A 7,664-nucleotide genomic window follows, 5' to 3' on the forward strand; every position below is an offset into this window, starting at 1 on the left:
GGAACAACAAGAAAACCTGGAGAAAATCCGCACGGGCCTGCGGAGAACATGTGAAACTCTGCACAAGGCAGGTGGCCAGGTTCTCATCATTGGGTTTGTTTAGACGGTTTGCAGCTCATAGATTCAAGTGTGGAAGGATTGAACTTCATCTTAAATCTTTTATTCAAATCGCTGTACCATAAAGATCACAGTACTTGAGTGACAGTCTAAATTAAGCAGAGACCTGCAAAGAAGCAAAGCACATTTGAATGCAGATGTGACAGTAATCTATTCCTGTGTCTAGATCCTTTGTCTGAAGCTGTGATAATCGTGCAAATATCATCTGCAGCTCTCAAAAAAAAAATGACAGGGTAGCACTAAAATTTTCATTTTCAAATATTTGCAGAAGACAATGGTACATATATAAGGTCTATATACATTTTCAAAACAGTAAATTAGCACTGCCAGATAGAAGAAATTGGACATTTTTAAATATGAACCTTCTTTATGAAGCTGCAAATCTGTATAACACAAGCATTATTAATTCTACAGGAAGCCATGCTATTATGTTATCATGCTTTTTTTCTTTTTTCCTCTTTGCTTCCCATTGCACATCAACCAAATGTCCATTTATTCCTCCATACACATATATATGTGTGTTTCCAACCAGCCTTAAAAGGTGCTAGTGGGTGGTAAGAAAGAAAACGTGACAAGGCCAGTCTTTATGTTCTTAGGTGGTGTTTCTATTTTTATCCTTATAAAGTGATCAAATCCCATAGTCTAATAAAAGAGTGATACAGCTAGAAAATGTGAATGCAAAAAAATATACACAAGGCTTTGCTTTCTTATCAATATATCATAAATAATCAATATATCATAAATTGGTTTGCCGTTTTCTGCCATTTGCCCTTTGTTGTTCATTAAAAACCTTTGTGATTTGCACTTCGGTTTCCGGCACGTTCTTCCGCCTGACAGAGACCCAAACCTGTTCCAGCATGGGTTGGATTGGAAGATCTTGAGTGCCCAGCTATAGACATCAACTCTAACATCTTTGAGTAGAAGCTTTGAGTAGAGCTTTTAACAGTGGACTTTGACTCAAAGCAGCTTTACAGAAAGTAAGAATAATAGAACAATATTCACTTATATTTAAATTTATGTGTATTTATCCCCAATGAGCAACCCATCCTCATACATCAGTACCCGACTTTACTAACGCTACAGCCACATTCAAAAATGTAGTGGAACATCTTCCCAGAAGTGTGGACTTAGATGTTCAAAAGCATATACAAATCTTATGGTCATATGTCCACAAACTTTTGTCAAAATAATTTATATATTTTCCTGTTAGCCTTTACAAATGCCTGTGACTAAAGAAGAACGTGCTGAAATCATCATTCTCATAGGTGAATTGAGAAGATAGACTTTTACAGGAAACATGATGAGCACTTCAGACACACACACACACACACACACACACACACACACACACACACACACACACACACATACAGAGTTTCCAAGCTTATTAACAAATTCCAAAAGACCAGAATTGTTGCAAACCAGCCTGAAAATTGGATGCCTACAAACATCCAGTGACGAAGGCACAAGTGACATGGTGCTGACACACATTGTTCCCTCTGGAGGCTTTCAGGACACTGAGTTTTAAGCTAAAGTAGTAGTTAAAGACAGGCACATGCTGATTTTCAGTTTACTTCAAATTGAGAGAAATTTTGTTCAGTTCCCACCGTGAGCATTTATAATGACGGTTAGCTGGCTATGAGATAAGATTCGACACTTTTCGGCATTTTTTTTGTGTAATAGTGTTGCATATCTTTGCTTCAAAATGGGTTTACAGTTCCATCCCTGATCTTTTTTGCTCTTGGAGCCTTAAAGATGAGCTAAGTGTAATCCAGAGGCAGAAAAATTACTGTCAAAACCCAGAGGTGAACGCTTCTCAGGTGCAGCAAGAGAAAGAGAATGAATAAAAGATGGGGTTTTTTTTTAGCTGTAACATTTTAGTCTCTTAGCTCTATTAACTAAAGACATTTAGTTCCTCAGAGAGAAGTGTGAAGGCTGTGAATTAAAAATGGTTTCTGCTACACAGACAGATCCCCTTTTTCCATTCAGAAAGTGCTCAATTATTGTCCTTGCCGACAGTTTCATGTTTTATACTTTCCGCAAATTTATTTCCTTATTGTAAATGAGAGATTGTTTTTTTTTTGTACTGTATTTGAATAAATTAGGTTGTCATGACAAGAAGAATGTAGCTGATAAAGAGACAGACAATGAAGATTAAAACTATTTTAGGGGAAACTAAAGTAAGCAACAGAACAGTGCATTTCAGGTCACACTCATTTTTCACGTTCTGTATAACCAGCTCAGTCTCTGTTAGGTGTGTGCATGTGGGCAGGTTTTTATAAAAGATTGGAGACCAGACAAATGTCCCCAACCAGAAAAAAATTGCCTTTCCACTAAAATAAATGACAGAAGAAACAAAAGGTTTCCTTTTAGGTGAAGAATTTAAGGTTAGTGTTAATAATCATAATAATTATTAATTTGATCTCTAGATGGTCCAGGCAGAGGTAGTAAGATGTGTGTGTGTGTGTGTGTGTGTGTGTGTGTGTGTGTGTGTGTGTGTGTGTGTGTGTGTGTTTTCCAATAAAAAAAAACTATTTCAATTTCAAACCTGCACACACATTAAATACATAAAATTTCCTTAAATCCATTGTTAATGAAACCTCCTGATTAGAAAGACTAAACAAGGACAAAAACTGGAGCAAATTGGAGTCTGTGACCTTAATTCTGATGCAGACTAGACAAATAGATTGTGTATATGTGTCTGAATTTTAATTGGTCCCTTTTTTACGTTTTATTTTTAGTCGAGAGCACAACACTTCATACATCAGAATCCCAGGCACAAAGTCATCTATAATGTCAAATCTGCTGTCGCTTAGGAATATCCGTGATTGTAGTGCTGCTTCTGGTCTCACCTTCTCACACTCATCTTATTTTTTCATGATGCATAGCCTGCGCCAACAAGTAAGAACCCATGGGCTTCAAAACTTTGCTCACACACACAAAGGCAGCACGATATATTTATGCATGCTGCACACCTTGTTACCTCGTAAAAGTTCTCCCACATCACCCCCAATGCTGCTTTCTCTTTGAAAGGCTTACTGGAGCAGCCCACATTGGATGTAAAACACAGACACTTGTCTGCAAAGCCAAAAACAGACCAGCCCTCACCTTCGACACAAAAGAACAGCCTAGTTTAACCCACAGAAAAAACACAGCAGGAGAGTCCAACATCTTGAAAGTTCCATAGGCCCAGTCATATACAGTATATATATATATACTGTATATAACACACACATAACACATACCTGAACATAATTTTAGTACTTGCAAAAGTATTATTCAGGATTTTTTTTTTCTTCACTGTAACTGAGTAACTGAAATGTTTTCCATGCATAGTGGTTTTTCAGGTCTTCCTTGACTAAATATCATTCAGCATATTAATTAGTAGTATACTCAACTGGGGAAAATGTTCTTGCATTTTAACTTATTGTGTTAACTCCGTCTGCTGCCACCTTCCAGTGACACAAGAAAAATATAGTAACATGATGGTTGGACATTCCAGGAGCAAAGCTGTTATTATATGTTTTAGGGGTGTACATTGAACACCCTGGTTCTAAATCTTTATAATGAAATTATTGTAAATCCTAGATCTGACTCAAAACTGGAAGGTTTTATTCCAGAATAAAATATTCTAGAATAGAATATTATTGAATAGAATGCAGAATGGAGCGGTACCAAAACATAACCGAAAATAGAAGAGAAAAGAATAGAATAGCTATAATTAAATACTCTTGAGTACTCTATTCAATTTCTAGTGCCTTAAAAAACTCTTCTATCTTTATGTTACTACTTTGATATGCAAGTAATAATGCATATTTTTATTATAATTATTAAAAATATGATTATAATTTGAGTAAATATAAGTTTATGATGTCATAAGGTACATATCTACAACACAGATTTCAGGACCTTCCAGTTGACAAACATGTTGTTGCAACGTTTCCCGATTTGGTTTGGTAACAGTTTAGTTCAGTAACAATTAAACTCGGCTCAGTTTCACACACACACACACACACACACACACACACACACACACACACACTTCCTTAGCAGCACGATAATTATGTATGTTAAGCCTGACTCCAGTTTAAGAAAAAAGATACAATTTTACTCCCACTCTTATCTCATGGATGGCATCTTTCGAAAGCGATACACTAATAATGCACTAATGTCATGTAATTATGTTGCAAAGAGAAAATAGCAGGAGAACAAGAGAGACAATAAATCTGCAAATAAAGTGACCACAGATACTACCATATAAAGTTTCACTAGCATCTGCTTACATGCTTTAATCCCACTAATGCCATTTCACTAGCTGACATGGGAGGCTTTTTCAGTGCTCTGCGATATATTTTCACGAAAAATGAAGGGTCAGTTTCCTGGAAGCTCGTTAAACTAATTGGCGGATCAAATTACATTGGTAATGGTGATTTTCCTTTGGCAATCTCTTTAGGTCCAGCATTAAGCTTCATCTTTGTCCATGAAGCCGGTCATTCAAAGTGGCGTGGAGTAAACAAGCAATCTGTCATTTGCAGATTGTTGCTGTTTTTGATTAAACTGGTTAATAAAATGTGACAAATATTTCACAACCATTTCAGTCCATTTACATTCATTAACACGCATCTTGTTTGTCATAACTTCAGTGTTGCTAGTAGTAATGTGAGGTATGTTTGCTAGATGTTATATATTTTTTAAACAACATGTTAACTTTTGTTGAAATGCATTACTGCTGAGTCGTAGGTTTTATAATTAATCTCCTCAGGGACCTTTTTTTGAGGTAATTTGGTGCGAGCACGAAGGGAAGTGCTACATCTGCTCAAACTGTTACTGAGGTACATGGACAACGTTTCGAGCAAATATATAAATAAATAGAATAAAATAATTTGCATAGTTTATTTAATAACTGATAGGTGGGAAAGTGTCAAGTATATTTGACAGGGAAATAATTAGTATATTGGGGTTTGGACACTTGACTTGTGGTTCTTCCCCAAACTGGTACAACAAAGTTGGAGGCACATGATTGTATAAGGTGTCTATGGATGTAGCAGAATAAAGTGATCCCTTCACTTGAACTAGGAAACCTAAACCTGTTCCAACATGACAATGCCCCTGGGCACAAAGCCATCTTTATAAAGACATAGTTTACATGGGTTTGAGAGAAAGATCTTGATCTTTACTAACGCCAATGTGGCTGAATGAGTATAAATCACCACATAAACACTCCAAATGAGTTCTGCTCTCAACCCTATTGAACATATTTGGGATGAATAGGAACAATGCCTCCTCACCCTAATAGTGCTTGACTTTACTAACACCATTGATCTAAATCAGCAAATCTCTCCACAAGCACACTCCAAAATCTAGTGAAACATCTTCCCAGAAGAATGGAGGTTATTATAACAGCAAATGGGGACTAAGTATGGAATGGGACATTCAAACACATACAACATGCAAATCTTATGGTCAGATGTTCATGAACATTTAGCAAAATATTGGATATAAAGTTACATATGTTTGTGGACTACTAAAGCCATGTCTAAAATAAATACAAATATATAAAAAAAAATAAATAAATAAATAAATAAATAAATAAATAAATAAATGTATATATAATGTACAAATAAGAAGTAAAACACATATAAATACAAAGAACTTAAATAAACATATAAAAGTAGAATAAATGTATATAATGAGAAAAGAGAATATATATGAATTGCAATTTTATACAGCGCCTGTTTGAAAACCTCTTTTATTGTTTTTGAGACACATGCATGTTGTCTTTTGTTTACATGCAAAGATTATGTAACAGACAAAAGCACACAAAGATTTGGACATTGAATGCCTGGGAGAAGAGAGAACTGTACAAATGTGACGTTTTTGGCTCCAACAGAAGAACTTATGTAAGGCAGAGAACAGGGGAGAAGATGTTAGCAGACTGCTTCACACATACAGTCAAACATGGAGCTGGAAGCTTGAAGCTTTGGAGCAAAAAAGGTTGGAGACTTATTCACGGTGAAAGAAATACCGAACCAACATGGCTACCATTCCATGCAAAACCATGCAATTCTGTCTGGACAGCAGATAATTGGAACCAACTTCATTATTCAACAAATCAATGACCCAAAGCGTGTGTCCACGTGTACCACTGTAAGTGTTATTTAAAGAGCAAACAGTCGGCTGGAGTGTTAGTGAAGTAAATGAAGGTCATGAAATAAGCTTGACATGCAGCATGCACAGTATGAGAAATCTCCTGGCACGTGTATCATCTACTTGTGCATGTGACACAACCGGCTCTGTTGAATCAAGTCATGTTACTATAGTTATAATAATAAATACATATTATAAAAGTAAAAATGTACAGGTAATAAATGAGGAACAATGATTTTAATATAACATAAGTGTTTTGTGTTTTCTTCAGGAAATAGTCAGTGGTAATCATTGTGAAATTCATGTTACATTAAGTACTGCTGTATTTTGATTCCCTTTGGTCAAGTATGCAACAAGTATTACTCATAACAACACCATGTTTTACACTTTCAAGCCTTCAGCAGTTGTTCACATTGGTTAAATGCTTTTAAGATGAAAATGCAAAGGAAATTATGTACCTTTGGGCCCCTAACCTTTGCTACTTGGCCCCTTGACAGTAATTATGTTATAATAATATAATAAATGACTTCTAGTGAGATGGAAATGGATGGAAACCAAATCAGCTTTCATGTTTCATTGTAAATCCATATCAAATAAATATTTTAATAAACAATACATTTTTTGCTCTATTTTTGACATTATAACTGCCTCAGGGCAGCTTCTCGATCAATATTGTTTCCTTTTTAAGGATAAAATATAGGTTTATTTTCATGACCACTACAATATTGATCAGATTTTTTATTTTTTTATTCCTCTTATAGTTTGGCAATTTATATTTAGTGCTAATTCTTATTTTTAAAAGAAAGTATAGATACAACCTAGACAATGTTGTGGAAAAGCTCCAAAATTCATTCTTCTTATCACTTGCTATATAGCAGCTACCAAACCAACTTCTCTTTTATTTTCAATAGGTTTCAACAAAACAAGAAAATTCTTATATGTTTGGAAGATTTAGAGCTTTACTGTTACAAAGCTCTGACATTTGGAGATCAATATATTATTTCAATATATTATATATATATGTAAATTTTGTATATTGTTCTATAATACAGAAGGTTTTACTTAAATAACCTCAAATTAGTAAATCTGTTTATTTTTAGAATTTTGACACGATTAGGCCGAGCCTTGTACAGGGTACAAGTAGCTGTTTCTATAGAAACCATAATGTGTTAGAACCAGCACATTAATATAAACCTAGGATTTGCCTCGCAGCCAAAACAACTGCCAGAGCTGCTGTGGTAGAAAATTTATCAGTGGCTTTCATTCGAGAAATTCCACAGCACCGTGGTGTGGGGTGTTATGTTCTATTAGTTGAAACACACACCAGACATGTAGTAAACATGTAGCTGCTGGGTTCAACATATGTGTAATCTAGTGTTTCACAACACGACGGAGTTCAG

Source organism: Silurus meridionalis, chromosome 14, assembly GCF_014805685.1.
Source record: "Silurus meridionalis isolate SWU-2019-XX chromosome 14, ASM1480568v1, whole genome shotgun sequence".
Classification (NCBI taxonomy): Eukaryota; Metazoa; Chordata; class Actinopteri; order Siluriformes; family Siluridae; genus Silurus; species Silurus meridionalis.